This window comes from Pelophylax lessonae (assembly GCF_965119305.1).
Source record: "Pelophylax lessonae genome assembly, chromosome: 2".
Lineage (NCBI taxonomy): Eukaryota > Metazoa > Chordata > Amphibia > Anura > Ranidae > Pelophylax > Pelophylax lessonae.
This window is the reverse complement of record NC_138769.1, coordinates 517,753,042-517,769,693: the sequence shown is the minus strand read 5'-3', so window position 1 is coordinate 517,769,693 and position 16,652 is coordinate 517,753,042.

Here is a 16,652-nt window from a genome sequence, read left to right as displayed (position 1 = left end):
GTACACTTTTTAGACCCCCCCCCCCGACACTAAATCCAAAGAAATCTCTTTTTTTTTTTTCAATAATTTTTTCAATAACTGGCTCTCTATCAAAAATGACAATTTTTAAGAACTTTTTTTCGTGTGATTAATAGTCCCTGGGGCATGACCCAGAACCCTAGGCACTTTTTAGGGGCATTTATTGGGTTTTAGGGCTTCAAAGTGGTGTTTTTTGATTACCGAAGTTCGGGTCCCATTGATTGCAATGGGGTTCTGAAATCCGGGCCGAACTTTCGGGAAGTTCGGGTGTTCTGGTCCAACAAAACTTTTCAAAAGTTCGATCATCCCTAATCTGCACTATGAATGTTTGTTTTTCCTCCTATACGAGAGAAAAGCTGATGGTATACACCTAATATTGGGAGTCTGGTTCAAAACAAGGAAAAAAGGAGGCTTTACATCACAACCCTGTGAGAGTTTATCTGCATATTATGACCAAGCTTAATTGCAAGGTCACACACAGTGAGGTTAGCACCCACCCATTAGGGGGGTCACGAGAGTTGAGGTGAAGCACCTGACAAGCCAATATTTTATTTGTATCTTCATAGTGTATCACTATTTATCACTGGCAATTGGGACTGTTTGATTATTAACTTTTGGAATTAACTTTATACATATGTACCCATATTTGCGCTAGCGATTAAGCACTCATTGCACAAATTTATAATATTTTTTTATTTGCTTGTTTTATCGACACTTCATCACATTTTATATTTTTTTTACTCTAATTTAATTAATTTAAATATGTTTTACACATATTTCACCTTTATTAATATTTTTGCACACTTCCCAGCACTTTGTATATTATATACTGACCAAATGTGGTCATGTCCATATTTAGTCAATGACGCCACTGGATATGTCCTGTCCATACTGTGCACACAGATATTGTTCCCCAAATTCAGACTGGCCTTAAAGATTGGCATATGCCTGGATGAGTTCCCAGGGGCTGAGTTGCAGTATAGACTATCCTTTGAAGCTGCTTTGGAATGGGCCTTAGAAAAATTAATCTCAACAGAGGCATAGACTAAAACCCATACTCGAAACCATTCATTCACCCTGTCATTTTAAATAAAAAAAAACTAAAAGATAATATCCAGATGGTGAAGATATTCAACCACACTGAGATGAATCTTCCTATTAGTCTGTGAAGGTTCTCATTTATTCCCATCATGATATATCTAGAAGTAGTTAGAGGTTTATTTACTAAAACTGGAGAGTGCAAAATCTGGTGCACCTGTAGCCAGCCAGCTTCTAACTTCAGCTTGTTCAATTAAACTTTGACAAAAAAATCCTGGAAGCTAATTTGTTTCTATACAGAGTTGCACCAGATTTTGCAATCTCTAGTTTTAGCAAATTCATCTGGACTTGTTCTATAATGTTGAGGTTTTTTTGTAGCATGTCCAAGCTACTTTTTAAGTTCTAATGAATGTCAATAAACCTGATGGAATGGCTTGGATTGCTCACCATCCTAAAGATCCTCCTTGTTTTTGGGCTTATGTGAAGGGTTCAGGACATTATCTAAAAGCAGCTCCAACAATGCTCGGGGTTAACTGCTTTATATACATTTTTAAGCTTAAATAATGCTTTAACAAGGTTAAACTACTACGCTGGGACATTTTGTTTTTACTTATTTCAGTTTTTACAATGGGAAATTAATTTTTCTTTGACGATAAATGTTTCTGGAGGAAGGAAGTAATTCTTTGCTAAAATGTTTATTAAAGACCATATATTTTTATCATAATTCATGAAAAAGTTCATCATTTCATGAATCTCATCACAAACACACACAAGTTTTGTTCTAATTACTTAATTAAACAATATATGAGCTAGCAAATGAATAGTAATAAACTTTGAGTGATTATTAATAATCCAAGTAATGAAGTTGTAAAAATGTTTAATTTAAATGCAATTATCAATTATTATTTTAAAAATGCAAGTCTAAGTGAAGTATTAAATGTATAATAAAAAAGAAATCAATTTACAAGGTCACTCTAATACAGTAAGTAAACTGCCAAGGTCAGACATATAAAATGTTATATTTAAGAATTATGATTTCCTACTTAAATGGGTAGTGCTTTGCCAGTCACATTGAACAGTTAACATTAGTTCTTTTCTTAGCAGAATTAGATCCAAAGTGACTATACTGTGCACTAATGCTTTGTCCAATTTCAACCTGAAATCAGTTGTCATTTTGCTTTATACATGTTTGGTGTCTTCATTACATTATTGTTCATTACCTCAATTTGGACTTAGTATATTTTAGGATTTAGTATAGGTCCAAACAAAGGTGATTACCTAGGATAGTACCTACTACCAAGGTGCCTTAATTCTGCATGACCATGACCCTTCCGGCAATGTCACACCCTCTGACACACCAAAGCTGAATAAGGTTTTATACACTCATAAAGTCAACAATGACCAAAAAATAAAAAGAAATGGTGACAGCAATGAACAGTCTCAAAAAAAGACAATGAAAGGACCAAATATCATTGTATCTAAATCCTAAAATAAGGGGGTCCTAACTAAAGGCAGTACTCACCTAGAAACTGAAAGGTCCCTGAGTCTCTCCAAAACCCCTCATACTGGCCAGTGTATTACTAAATGTTAGTGCCAAGATTCCTGCAATGGGGCACTCAGGTATATTTTTATTCCACAGTAAAGGGTGTGTGTCCCAAGTTAGGCACTGTCCCTTTAATAGCAGGGTAATGGGATTGTGGCCAGTGGACTCTCACCACTATGCGGTCTATTACAAAGCTCCTGCTCCCTGATGAGTGAAACATGTGGCATTGGTGGTATCTCTGGATTCTGTGGCAGTGATCTGTCTTGAAATCAGTGTGCCCCTTTCCTCCAACCCACTTGATCTCTCCTATAGCTCCAGCCTTCATGAGAATGTGGCAGAACCGTCTCACTCCAACACAATGGTGACCATTAACTTTCTCCCATCCGCGCTACAGCCTATATACGGCTGCAGCGCGGACTCGAATTTTCGGGAGGCCGTTTTTAAATGGCCTCCAGTGACACGCCCCCCGCGCGCTCCCGCGAGCGCGCATCGGGGAGAATCTGTGTCGGCCGTGTCCCTTGGACATGGCCGATCACAGATCGTGGTGAATGGCCAATCACAGCGGCCATTCACCACGTGATCAAGCCGTCCAATGAGAGATGATCTCATATGTAAACATATGAGATCATCTCTCATTGCCGGCGCTCCTTCCTCACACAGACACTGCAGTGTGAGGAAGGAGGGGGAGCCGACAGCCGCTGGGGACACAGAGAAATGTAATCAGGGCACTGATCACCAGTGCCCTGATTACTAAAGGTAAAAAACCACACACATTGCCCCCCCATCAGTGCCCACAGTGCCCGCCATCAGTGCCCCCATCAATGCCCGCAATCAGTGCCCATAGTGCTGCCAGTCAGTGCCCATCAGTGCCTGCTCATCTAGGCACCGATGAGCACTGACTGGCAGCACTATGGGCACTGAGTGTGGGCACTGATGGTGCTGCCCATCAGTGCTCATCAGTGCCACCCATCAGTGCTCATCAGTGCCACCCGTCAGTGTCCATCAGTGCCATCTGCCAGTGCCCATCAGTGCCGCCCGTCAGTGCCACCTCTCAGTGCCCAGCAGTGCCACCTCTCAGTGCCCAGCAGTGCTGCCTATCAGTGCCGCCTATCAGTGCCGCCTATCAATGCCGCCTATCAGTGCTCATCAGTGCGGCATATTAGTACCTCCTCATCAGTGCCCATAAGTGCCACCTCATCAGTGCCCATAAGTGCCACCTCATCAGTGCCCATAAGTGCCACCTCATCAGTGCCCATCAGTGCAGCCTATCAGTGCCCATCAGTGCAGCCTCATCAGCACACATCAGTGAGGGAGAAAAATTTATTTTCAAAATTTACTCGCATAAAATAAGAAAAACTTTTTTTTTTTTTCAAAATTTTCTGTCTTTTTTCTTTTTTTTTGTAAAAAATAAAAAACCCAGAGGTGATTAAATACCACCAAAAGAAAGCTCTGTTTGTGTGAAAAAAATGATAAAAATTTCATATGGGTACAGTGTAGCATGACCGCGCAATTGTCATTCAAAGTGTGCGAGCGCTCAAAGCTGAAAATTGGCCTGGATGGAAAGGGTGTTTAAGTGCACAGTAGGCAAGTGGTTAATGACAGCAGTGTCTCTGTTGAGGTTGTTTAGTCGTTTAGTCGTGTCCGACTCTTTGGGACCTCATGAACCATAGCGCGCCAGGCTTTTCTGTCCTCCACTGCCTCCTGGAGTTTGCCTTACTTTAGGTTCATTGTTTCGATGATGCTATCTATCCATCTTGTTTTCTGCCATCCTCTTCTCCTTTTTTCCTCCATGTTTCCCAGCATCAGGGCCTTTTCCAATGAGTCTCCACTTCGCATTAGGTGGTCAAAGTATTCCAGTTTCAGCTTCCAGTGAATGATTTCCTTCAAAATTGACTGGTTTGATCTCCTTGCCATCCAAGGGACTTTCAAGAGTCTTCTCCAACACCATAATTCAAAAGAATAAATTCTCCGGCATTCAGCCTTACTTATGGTCCAACTTTCATAAGTTTGTTCATAAGCTGAATTTGTATGCAAGTCGGAACAGGTACATTTTTTAAGTGTAGCTCCAGCCAAAAAATATATTTTTATGTTTTTTGGATAGCATAGGGAAGGGTGAACACCCCTTTAATGTTTGTTTTGCTGTGTGTGCCCCTGTTCAAAAGATTTCACCTCACTTTCTGTCTCTATGAAAATTGGATTTTGAAAATGTTGGGCTGTTGTGGAAGCAAGGGTCAGTGATAAAGCTTCAGTGGAGACACCTTTTCCCATGATAACTCTTACAAGAGTGAATTTTCCTTCCTAGGGCTAGATATCCTCTCAGTTCCTGTTGTCTTCCTCCGTTTGTAAGTATGAGTCATTTGTAAGTCAGATGTTTGTAACCCCGGGACCGCCTGTACTGTTGAATTCAGTTTGCTTTGTGTCTGTGTGTCATTCACTGGGGTATTACATTAACAGCATCGCTAGGTGTGCCAGAGGGGCTGAGACGGTTCTTGGGAGTTGAGAGGCAGAGAGGCAGAGTATCGAATCAAACATTTTCAAGCAGCTCCTGCAGGGGGTAGTGCTACACTTCTTTACAGCATCCGACTTTCCTTTCACTCCTACCATCTACAACTGGGATTCCTTACAGCTTTGGCCCAGCCATTTCATTCATTCTAGAGCTACTTGTAATTGCCCTCCGTTCTTCCCCAGTAGCAGATTGAGCACCTTCCAGCCTGAGGGACTCAACTTCTGGTATCATATCTATTAGCCTTTTGTTTCTGTTCATGAGGTTTTCTTGGCATTTCCTTCTCCAGTGGATCGTGTTTTGTCAGAATTCTCCGCTGTGACCTGTCCGTCTTGGCTGAGCCTACACGGCATAACTTGTAGCTTCACTGATTTAAGCAAGCCCAGGCAGTGATCCATAAAGGGGAGTGTCTATGACTTAGTGGCAAATTCCAACAGTCACCTCTCACTCCCCATGTAAGACTGCCCGAAGCCCTGGCTTCCCCTTCTTTTGCATTCTCTCTGCAGCACACTGTCCTCCTGGGGTTTGTAGTTCCATACAGTTATCCACTTAATTGAAACTGTCTCCTTGGGACTACATCCCCAAAGTTCCCAAAGGCTCCCAGTAATCTTTCCCCTCTCTCTCGGAGGGGCTCTTTCTCTCTCTATCCTAAAGGCCTTTGTTTCCTTGTTGGTGGGCAGGACTTTTGCTGGAATTTCAACTCTGTCACGGTGCCTGTGTCTTCACTCTCCTCATTCTCTGTATGGCTGCTCTTTTGCTCACTGGTGGCTGGGGTGAGGTGACAGCTACAGTGAGTATGTAGTGGGTGTGTGACCGGGGAGCTGCAGCCCTGGTGGCAGTGCGGACCGGGCTACACTAATAACACAAGGCATAGGAAATAGTTGTTTGCATAAACTCTGGATCAGAAGCTATGGAATTCTGGGCACTGAAGTTTTCAGTTCATTAGCGAAGTAGCTTCATGGTCATTTACGTAGATGGTAAGACCCTCCTGTGCAGCAGATCTATAGATCTCCAAATAGTAGAGTATATTTTTTTTAGCGGTTAGTTCACTAAACATTGTTCTAAAGTCATGGCCTGCAACAGAGGAAATTAGGGCTACTAATTATTGCAACTGTTGCAATGCTTACACAACACATACTTTCTACTCTATTTTACACTATTAAGCTTCAGATATTTTTAAACAGTGTGTTTTCATGGGTTAAATATATGCAAATAATGAGAGTAAAATTTGTCATGCAAAAAGCTTACCAGGACTATGAGTTACATGAACCAAACTAAAATTATAATGGAGCTCTAATGGTTTAAATTGCTGATGTACTTACCACAACATATTAAAGGCTTTTAAACCGTCACTTGATATCTGATGGATAATAATTAAATATATTCAATGCTTGTAAATTAGGATCTTGCTATAAAATAGCTGGCATTAAGTTGCTGTACTTGAAATAACCTAGCAACCTTATAAAAAAAAATCACTATGTGCATGGTAAAACAGAAGAGAAAACAGTGTAATAATATTTATTTTGATTTGGAAACTCAAAATAAAGCTATGCCACACTCAACTGAATTTAAGATAATGGACCGTCAGTGAATATGTTTCAATATTTAATACAAGATAATGATGATAGACTACTTATATCCCCACTTTACAAATAGTTGTACCACTGCCAAATTGAATTGTTATCCTTTCTTTATTTAAATACTTATTTGCATTGCATTTGCATTATCTGATTTGACATTATCTTATGTTCCTATTTTTAGGACCTTTAAAGAAATAGACATTTCAAAAACATTTTAAACACAAGAATTATTCTACGGAATTAGATCATTTATTGCAGTTTACTGGACCCTACATTATTGTTATGGCTGCATTATTGCTCTTTTTTTCTGCCAATAACATACTTCCTGGCCTAGCATGACAATGTTCATTCACTGTACTGCTTTCATGGCTGTTGTCATTTTCGGACAGGAAGTGCTTTACAGAACACTCTGCCTCTTTCAATCCATAACATGTAGTTGTTCTATTGATCACAAACGTGGGTCAGGGCTGATAACAGTGCTTTAGAGGAGTGCAGTGGACATAGGACACCAATGGATTTCTGGCTGGATGAGCAAAACACTTTTAATGGTGTATTTAACAGACCAAATAGGAGCATACTGTATAAGGCAGCCCATACATAAGTCAGTTTTTATTTTTACCTGCGGGTTGAACAAAGAAACTGATTTGATTCCCTCACCCACCCACTCAATCTGGTCGAGGGAATTTTCCCCACTGAGCTATTCTATTCTGACATCGGGAGACTTCCCTGCAATCAGAATACACTGATACTTGCTGCCACCTATGCCTTGCAGTGCTGATCGAGCAGCAAAAATCCAACAGGACAGGGGTACAAAAAGTCAATCAGTAGATTGACTTCTGTAGAACCTCTCTGCCCATACATAGATCAAAGTTGGTCGGTCACTGCTAAAAAAATTTTGATCCATGTATGGCGAGCCTAAGTTAAGTTCATTGATATGGATTACATATATTAGGGTGTATGGGCTGTGGGACTTTTAGGGTGCTCATACATAATACAGGAGAAAGGAAAGAGCAGGAATAATACAAAAATATATATAAAAAATATAAACGTTTATTTATTAAACAAGTATAAAAACATCGAACAAAAGCAATTATTCAATATAAGTTTATATAACATAATGGTTTTGCCATGTTATCTTATTCAGAAAAATGCAGAAATTAGTCTGGTAAACAGATAAGAATATGATAAGTACTGCGAAACATTAATATATACATAACTGTTATTTTAAAACAGTCTCCATCAAAAGAATGTATGACTCAATGACAATGGGGGGGGGGGGGGTAGGGAAAGAAACTGCACCTGACCTCCGTCCGTGAGGGAGGTATATTGATTGAACAGATGCAATTGATGTTTCCCTTGCTGATCAACGAGGGGCTGAACATTTATTGTGCCCTAGTGACTGCTAAACTCTTTGAAGCTCTTAAAAGGATGTGGCTGTCTACGGGGTTGGGTTACTATGTGATGAATATATATGTGGATTATATAGGCTGTAATTTAAACTGTGAGATGAGCGAGTGACAATGATTAATCTTTATCCTGCTGGCCAAATATCCCCTCTGCAGGAGACCCATTACAGTGGAATTGTTCTGCACACCCAGCTTATGCCAGTGGTCCTCAGAAGTAGACTCACATACGTTGCTCAACAGTTATCCTGGTGTTCCATGCCACAGGTTTGGACATCTTTCTTTATCTCTGCATGTTTGATTTGAATATAACCTGCTGCATTGAGACATAACTTATTTTGATGGAGACTTTGTAAAATAACATTTATGTATATAATAGTATTTCACAGTACTTATCATATTTTTATCTGTTTACCAGTTAGACTAATTTTTGTGTTTCCCTGAAGAAGCCGACATGGTGAAACCAGTTGGAAACCAAAGTGTAGTAAACATACATTGAATAATTGCTTTTATTCAATGTTTTTATATTTTTGTAATAAATAAACATTTATATTTTTTATATACAGTATATTGGTTTTATAACTGCTCTTTCCTTTATCCTGTTATAATGTATGAGCACCCTAAAAGTCACACAGCCCATACACCCTAATATTTCTTGACCAATGAGGATGTTGGTGCTCTGATTATATGTAAATGATCCCATCCACGAAAACCCTTGAATTAAGGGATTACATATATTTTAAGCAGTGGTGCATTCTTCAACAACTCTGCCACACAAGAAGCCTGCATTTTACACTGAGAACACATTGAGAACATATATATATATATGTAGCACCCTACAGGTAGGTGCTAGGTAAAGGTATAGTGGACCTTGTCTGCCTAACAGCAGGGCTGGGATTTATTAGTCAGGGTGTCATGGTATCCAGGTGTGCCTGCTGAAGGGGGAGTCTCCCCACTGGCTCCTGTGAGAGGCTTCTTATAGGGCGGTGGAGGAAACCCAATCAGGTGACACATCCAGGCTTGTAACTACCAGAGAAGGCAGATTGTGCTGCAAAGGATTCGGGGAGTGGGTAGAAGTTTGGGGGTGGCACATGACACGTGGTCTTTGGCGGGAGCAGAGTGCCAGGAGGGAGAGAACGGCTGTCTCTCCTCCTGTCTGAGGAGGAGGATCTCGGGGTGCTGCCTGAAGATCCAGAGAGTGCTGAGCTATGTTGAGGGAAACAGGCCTCAGGAGGTGGCGGGGAATGAGTTGAAGTTCCTCCGTGGAGCAGGAAGAGGCATATTCAGGCTGATGATGCAGCTGTAGGCCCCGCCAGCAGTCGGTGGGTCTATAGTCTGCGGGCAGGGAGTTCAGTCGCAGGGCTCCATAGGGAGGGGATCCGTGTCCACTCAAACAGTAGGAACCTGGCCAGAGGTACCACCGGTCTGGGCCATAATGGAATCCGCCCCTATAAGTATTCCACAGCCTGTCAAGACAGAGGTTGCCCAGGTGTCTTCTTCCAGCACCAGCAGTGAGGGTGAGAAAGACCCTGTTAGAATGGATTCCCCATCCTTCTACATGAAATACAGATCTGTGGAAGAAGGCATGGATGACTGGGGATCCATTGAGGAGACCGAGTGGGAATGGGGATCAGAGACTGGAAGCAGCTCCCCAGGTCTCAAAGTTAGTGTATCCTTAGACCAGGAGGCTAAGGAGGCTATTGGAAGAGGGGAACTGGCTCAGAAATTGGGTTTCTGTGATGCCTATGTCATAAGGGTCCGAGACCTCACCCCACCGGGGAATATTGCCAGGCCCAGGGACCAGGACACAGCCTATGAAGAGATGATTCAAAGAGTGTACACCCCATTTTCTCCACCAGGGAGACATAACCCTTCCCAGGTTATCTAGGATGCAGCGGTGGATGCAAAAGAAGGTTGCACTAGAATATGGCTACAACTACCCATATGCTCCAAGGGAAGTCATGCTTCTAGTGGAAAAGTTCAGAGACTGATGGTGTGATGAACTTATTTGGGGCTATCTATTTGTCCCAAAGCCGTATCGGGACTCTCCAGAGGAAGGATTGAAAGAGAAATTTGCTAAAGTCAAAGTTCATTGGTACTATGGGCGCTCCATTTACATAGACAGAGTGGAAGTCCATCGCCCGGATGGGTCAAGACATGCTTGGTCTATCCGGGTCAAGAATGAACAAGGGCAATATGTTCAAGTACCCCACCAGTATTACATCTGAGTATGTCAGTGTTTCATTAAAGCAAGGAGTTTGAAGAGCAGCAAAAGAAAAAAAAAAAGACAAAAATGTTCTGTGGCCGGCTGGCTACCACAACTGACCAAGGAAACCTTTTGAGATAATATGATGCTGAATTCAAGTTGAAAAGTATTAGGGATTCAACCAGACCCCTTTGGCCATCGGGTCCAGGGCTTTTGGAAAGTTATTTGTGTGCTGGGTCCCTTGGGCCATCGGGCCAGGACCTTCTGTGGATTACAAATGGCTGTGTGGGACTTCATCCACAGTCTGTACAGATAAAGATGTTGCTATAAAGTTCAAGAGTGTCCAGGAAATTTGGTGTGGGGTGCCCTGTTAGATCCCTGTGATGTTCCCTGACTCAACAGGACTGTAGGTCATGAGAGACTGTGACCTGCCCTGTTTCCTCACAGAAGTACCAGGAGGGACAGCAGAGAGCGCTGTTTTTCACTTCCACAAAGAGGACTCTGTCTAGATAGCTAGTGTGAGGGGATCAGCTCTTCCAAGTTAAAGGAGGACCCCGGCGTGTCAAGACACTGGTTGGCAGAGGCAGTCTGGGAGGGAGTGGAATGGTCGCCCTTGTATTTTTGAAAGAGGGTCTTTCCATTCAACTGTTCAGCTAGTTAGATATGTGATGTGATGAGATTGACTAACTTTGCTTCCCTTTCTCTATACAGGTGGGATCACCTTAAAGTTAGACAGTCAGGAAGTTGCACTGTAAATGTCTTTGTTGTTCCCCACCAAGTGAGTTTATTTGGTGGGGGGTGTCATATATGTACAGCATATTGTAAAGATATATTTTTTCATGCTAATTTATTTGTAAATTAGTTTTCCCTTTCCCCCCCTTTTCCAGGTTAGTGGGATACTCCTGATTATTGGCAGAGTTTTGATAGAAGGTGGCTGCCTCAGAGTCCGAGGGACCTGACTCATTTGGTGTGGGGTGAGTGTAGCACCCTACAGGTGGGTGCTAGGTAAAGGTATAGTGGACCTTGTCTGCCTAACAGCAGGGCTGTGATTTATTAGTCAGGGTGTCATGGTTTCCAGGTGTGCCTGTTGAAGGTGGAGTCTCCCCACTGGCTCCTGTGAGAGGCTTCTCATAGGGCGGTGGAGGAAACCCAATCAAGTGACACATCCAGGCTTGTAACTACCCCAGAAGACAGATTGTGCTGCAAAGGATTCTGGGAGTGGGTATAAGCTTGGGGGTGGCGCATGACACGTGGTCTTTGGCGGGAGAAGAGTCCCAGGAGGGAGAGAACGGCTGTCTCTCCTCCTGTCTGAGGAGCAGGATCTTGGGGTGCTGCCTGAAGATCCAGAGAGTGCTGAGCTATGTTGAGGGGATCCGGTGTGCCAAGAACCTGTGGGGAGTCATAGGGGTCCAATCCCAGGAAAGTCTAATAGATATGAGAGCACAGAGACCGCTCTGGTGTTGAAATGTCCTCACAATCAGAAGGGTGGAGGTTAGGTCCGTAGTCCCGACAGCTGTACAATTAGAAGGAGGCAACCGGACACCAACTTGAGAGTGATAGTAAATGATAAAAACCTTTTATTGAAAATCCATAAAATCCAAAATGACAAACCAGGGACAGGAGGGCAAAAAACAGTTGAAGCGTTTCACGAAACTATGTTCGCTTAGTCATAACCGTGTGGATACATGTGGAGATGCCAGCTAAATAATAAAACTGCAGCCAAAAGACCAGAAAAACCAATCAACGTTAATTGATAAGTGAAAGGCTGCTAACCATGAGAGCTAATTGCAACATGGGCTTCTGGAAAGAATCTATTTCACACATGGAAAAAAGAAAGAAGAGTGAACCCCAAAAGAAAAAGAAAAACAACAAAAAATAAAAAACAAAAAATTGTTTTTGTTTTTGTTTTTTTTCTTTTTTGTTGTTTTTCTTTTTCAATGTTAAAGGTTTTTATTTATGTAAATACTATTTTATATAGGAGAATCATCCTCTGAGATGTATATTATATATGTATATCCAGTTTAACTTTCAATAATCAATGGCCGAAGGGGAGGAGCCGATATTAGAAAAGGCAATGGTATTATATATCGCTAGAAATCCAATGCCAGAAACATGGTAGTTTAGTTTTAACTAAATATAGGAGACCACCCCGATATCGGACCATTATTATTTGAGGTTGCACTAGTAAACTGAAACCAAGGGTCCCGCAACTAACTTCCGGCGCCTCCTCTGCTGACACCGGAAGTGACGCGGCTCCTTTCAGAATAAATAGGACGGAAGTGACGGCGCGCGAGAACCTCCTTTCTCCGAAGACAGCCAATTAGGCGGAAACGCGTCAGATAGGAGGCGTGCCGTCACCACGTCGCTGGGGATCCGGACTGCAGCCGGACCCTAGTCATACAGGAATTCCTTACGCTTTTCTACCACATATTTCATGTAAGTGCAATTTCATTTTAATAAGGTTTACACTAAGGATAATGCACTATAGCAGTCATTCCTTTTTACATGTTATGCTGGAACGATACGATCCTTCCCACCGCTTACCATAAGCGGCTACCAGTGCCATCGGAATACAGGATCTTATCTGCCCGTGAGCAGCGCAATAGTATTCGGTGTCCATATCCACCAGAGGCTGATAAGGACCAATTGGATACAGAGACATACCCGTCCAAGAGGGATACAATTACGCATGTTATCTATATCCATCTGGTAAGAAGCCCAGCAGGCTACTTTATACGCACGGTGGGGAGCACCTTTTGATTTGGCAGCACCTGGGATTGTTTGTTTCCTTTAAGGAGAGCACTTATTTCATTCCGTCCGGTAAGGAGGAATTCTAACAGGTGGAGGGAATTCAAGTCACGTATTGCTTTTGAACACCATCCACCACCAACCATATCACCGAAAATTGTTTCAACATAGACACATTAGTGTCTTGGGACTTTTTCTCACATATATTTATATGTTAGAGTTTTGCACCTATATTGTATATATTTGAGGTTGCACATTATTTGTTTGCATTTTTGCACATATTTCAGATATAGCGCACCACCAATTACACGCATTTACTTATTTTTATCTGGGAGCAGCATATCACGGATCAGCGCACTTTTCTTTTTCACATATGTGGTATATAGTACCCGTACTGATTCACAAAAAAAAAAGAATTGTAACCTAGAAATAAACACACCCATATGTTTAATAAGCTCGTTATTAAAATAAAATGTGCACACTACTGATCCTGATGGTGTTCATATTTGAATAACAGCTCTATGAGTTGTCTTCAGCTATATAAGGGAAGGGTCAGGGATAAAGGTGACATCATTTTTTTACAATATATTTTTATTGAAATTTTTCTCATAAGAATTTACAAAAAAAAAAAGAAAGAAAGGGTCCATGAGTGTAGAAAATACAATTGACAGCATGGATATGGCTTTTAGTATGCATTGCCTAGTCTGTCTTGTGCCGTCACTGTCAAAAGACAGAGAATACATCAGCTAATGTAGAAGACTGGAGGAAGAAGACAGCGGTGGCGGAACTGGAAAAAGAAGACACGTTGGAGCTACGACATGGGACGTTTTTCATTTTAATAAAGGAATTGTCAAAATTGTCTCTTGTTTTTTACTTTCAATATGTTTATTGATTATTGAAAAAAATGAAGCAACATAAAGAATCAAGTAACATGTAGGCCTGCAAGGCACCAGTAGTGACAGTTGTTGAATCACAAGTCAGAAGATCTGATACATAAACAACAACTTAACACAGAAAAATAAGAGTTATAACTTGAAACAATTACAAGTGTCTGATCCGTACCCTAACCTTCATATGTATTCGTTATAGTCAAGGATCTGACAACATTGGTTCGCTTAGCAGGTCCTCGATCCAGATCCCCCCAGCCCGACAGAGGACATCCAGCCCACCCCATTGGGATCAAACTGTGAATGGGGTGACCTCTCCTGGGACATGGAAACCAGGGTGACAACCCACCAACCGCTTCCAGTAAGGCTACAGGAGTAAACCCGTCAAGGCCTAAAGCGATTGAACTCAGTGTAGAGGAGTGGTAGGAACTGGCAGTCCACAGCTCCTCTACAGGAGGCATTAGGCACAGAAAAAATACACACTGCAGTCTCTGGGTACACATCTGTTAGTAGTGCGCAGTCTCTGGATACTAAAATAGTTAAAGAAAAGAAGGATAGAAAGGAAAGTACATGGAAATAGCAAGGGAGTAGGGGAGTTGGGAGAGGAGGAAGAGAGAGGTGGAACAAGGTAGATCAAGGTTCAAACATGGGGCTTCTTTTAGGCAGATATCTGACCAGGATAAAGGGGAACCTTAATAAATAACATCTAGGGCTTCCAAGTGGCCTCAAATTTTTCTTTTTTTTATCCTGAAGCTTAGCAAGCAGTTGTTCCTGAGACATGATCCAAGAAATGTTCCATTTTGATGCCGAAATTGAGACCGGGGGCTTTTTCCAGGCTCTCGCAATCGTAATCTTGGCTCCCAGCAACATAAAAATAATCAAGGACTGGGTGTGCTTAGGAATTTTATCTATTCTTTGGTTCAGGAGGGCAACTGCGGGGTCCTGGGGGACAGAGACTCCAGTTACTCTCAGAAAGTTCTAATGCAGGGGCATGACCACCAGATGTGAAACATGGAACCCAGAAGGTTTCATCCCCTGAAACACAATGGGGAGGCATTAGGATAAATCTTGGCAAGTTTAGTTGGAACATAGTACCATCTAGTAAGAATTTTAACATTTGCCTCTATTAGTGAAATATTCAGGATACCTGTGTATGTGTCTTTGGAAAGACCGAAACCACTTGTCTGGTTCCCATTAAAAGTCCCAGTCTGATTCCCAGGATCGGGCACAGGAAGGCTTGTCCCCGTTGTCCTCCAGGGATGAGCAAATTATAGAGATGCCACCTCTCTGATCCATAATCTTGGAGCACCATTGTTCATATAACATTAGTCTGGGGGGTTCAGGTTTGTTATCCCAGATAGTGTGTAAAAAGTGTGTAATTTGAGAAAGTCTGAATTTTTCAAAAGAAGGTATTTTGAGATTACTTATACAATATCCCAGGGAAAGAGGACCTATGAAGCTGAAAAAATCACCTATTCTGAAAAGCTTTTTGTTCAGCCTCCAGTAGAAGGCCTGAATGTTCATGCTGGGGGGGAAGGACGGATTATGAAATATATGGGAAAGTGGCTTCAATGTGGAAATTAAAGAGGGGAGTTTGTGAAGGCCAGGACACAATTATAGGGTGTGGGAAGGAGCTAATATTGCTGGTCTCCCTTTAGAGGGACACCAGAGGAGAAAGTCAATGGTATGCTGAGAGACTGCCTGCCTCTCCATAGAAACCCAATCGGGCTTGGGACCCCTGGAACATACTATGAAAAACTGTGCCAATTGAGCCACCTGGAAATACCACCAAAGGTTGGGAAGTCCCAACCCACCTTGTGTTTTTGGGAGGAAAAGTATTTCCTTAGTTAGTCGATGGCCTTTCTCCCCCAGACAAAGCGTAACATTTTAGACTGGAATCTTAGTTTAAACATTTTCTTTATGAGTATGGGGAGGGAACAGAATAGGTACAATAATCCTTGGAGTAAAGCCATCTTAATATAATTTATCCTACCAAGCGAGGATAGACCACATTTGGACCAATTTTTCAAATCTTCCTCAATTTTCTGGAACATAGGAGGGTAATTTACAGAATATAGATTATCTATATTGTTGGAAAGTTGGATTCCCAGGAGAAAGGAAAGTGATGCTGAAGCTGGTCTACTAATTTAGCAGAATCTGAAACATTTAGGTCTACAGATTTGGAAACGTTTACACTTAGGCCTGAGAAAGCACTGAAATCATGAGGCAGCTGAAAAGCATTAGGCATTGAGATCAGTGAAGAAGTAAAAAAGAGCAGTAAGTCATCTGCAAACAACGTGCATTTATGTTCCTGAGGTCCGCAGTGAACTCCTTTAAAACTGTCTGAGAGTTAATAGCTATGGCGAAAGTTTTAATTGCAATTGCAAATATTAGAGGAGAGAGGGGGCAACCCTGTCTGGTCCCCTGTCTAATGTTAAAGGTTTTAGAAAAGTGTCCCATCAAGCAGAATTGCGCCGTTGTGGAGGAATACAATTAAAGGATGATACCTAAATATTTTTGTCCAAAAACCCCATCTTTCCAAGATATCAAAAAGGTATGAACAGGAAACTAAGTCAAATGTCTTTTGGAGGTCAACAAATAGGGGAAAACCCTCCTGATGAGGGCCTTCATACCAGCGGGAATGAAGCAAGGATATAATGCCTATGGCTCTCCTAATCTGGTCTTGACCTTGTCTGCCTGCGATGAAACCCATCTGGTCCTTATGA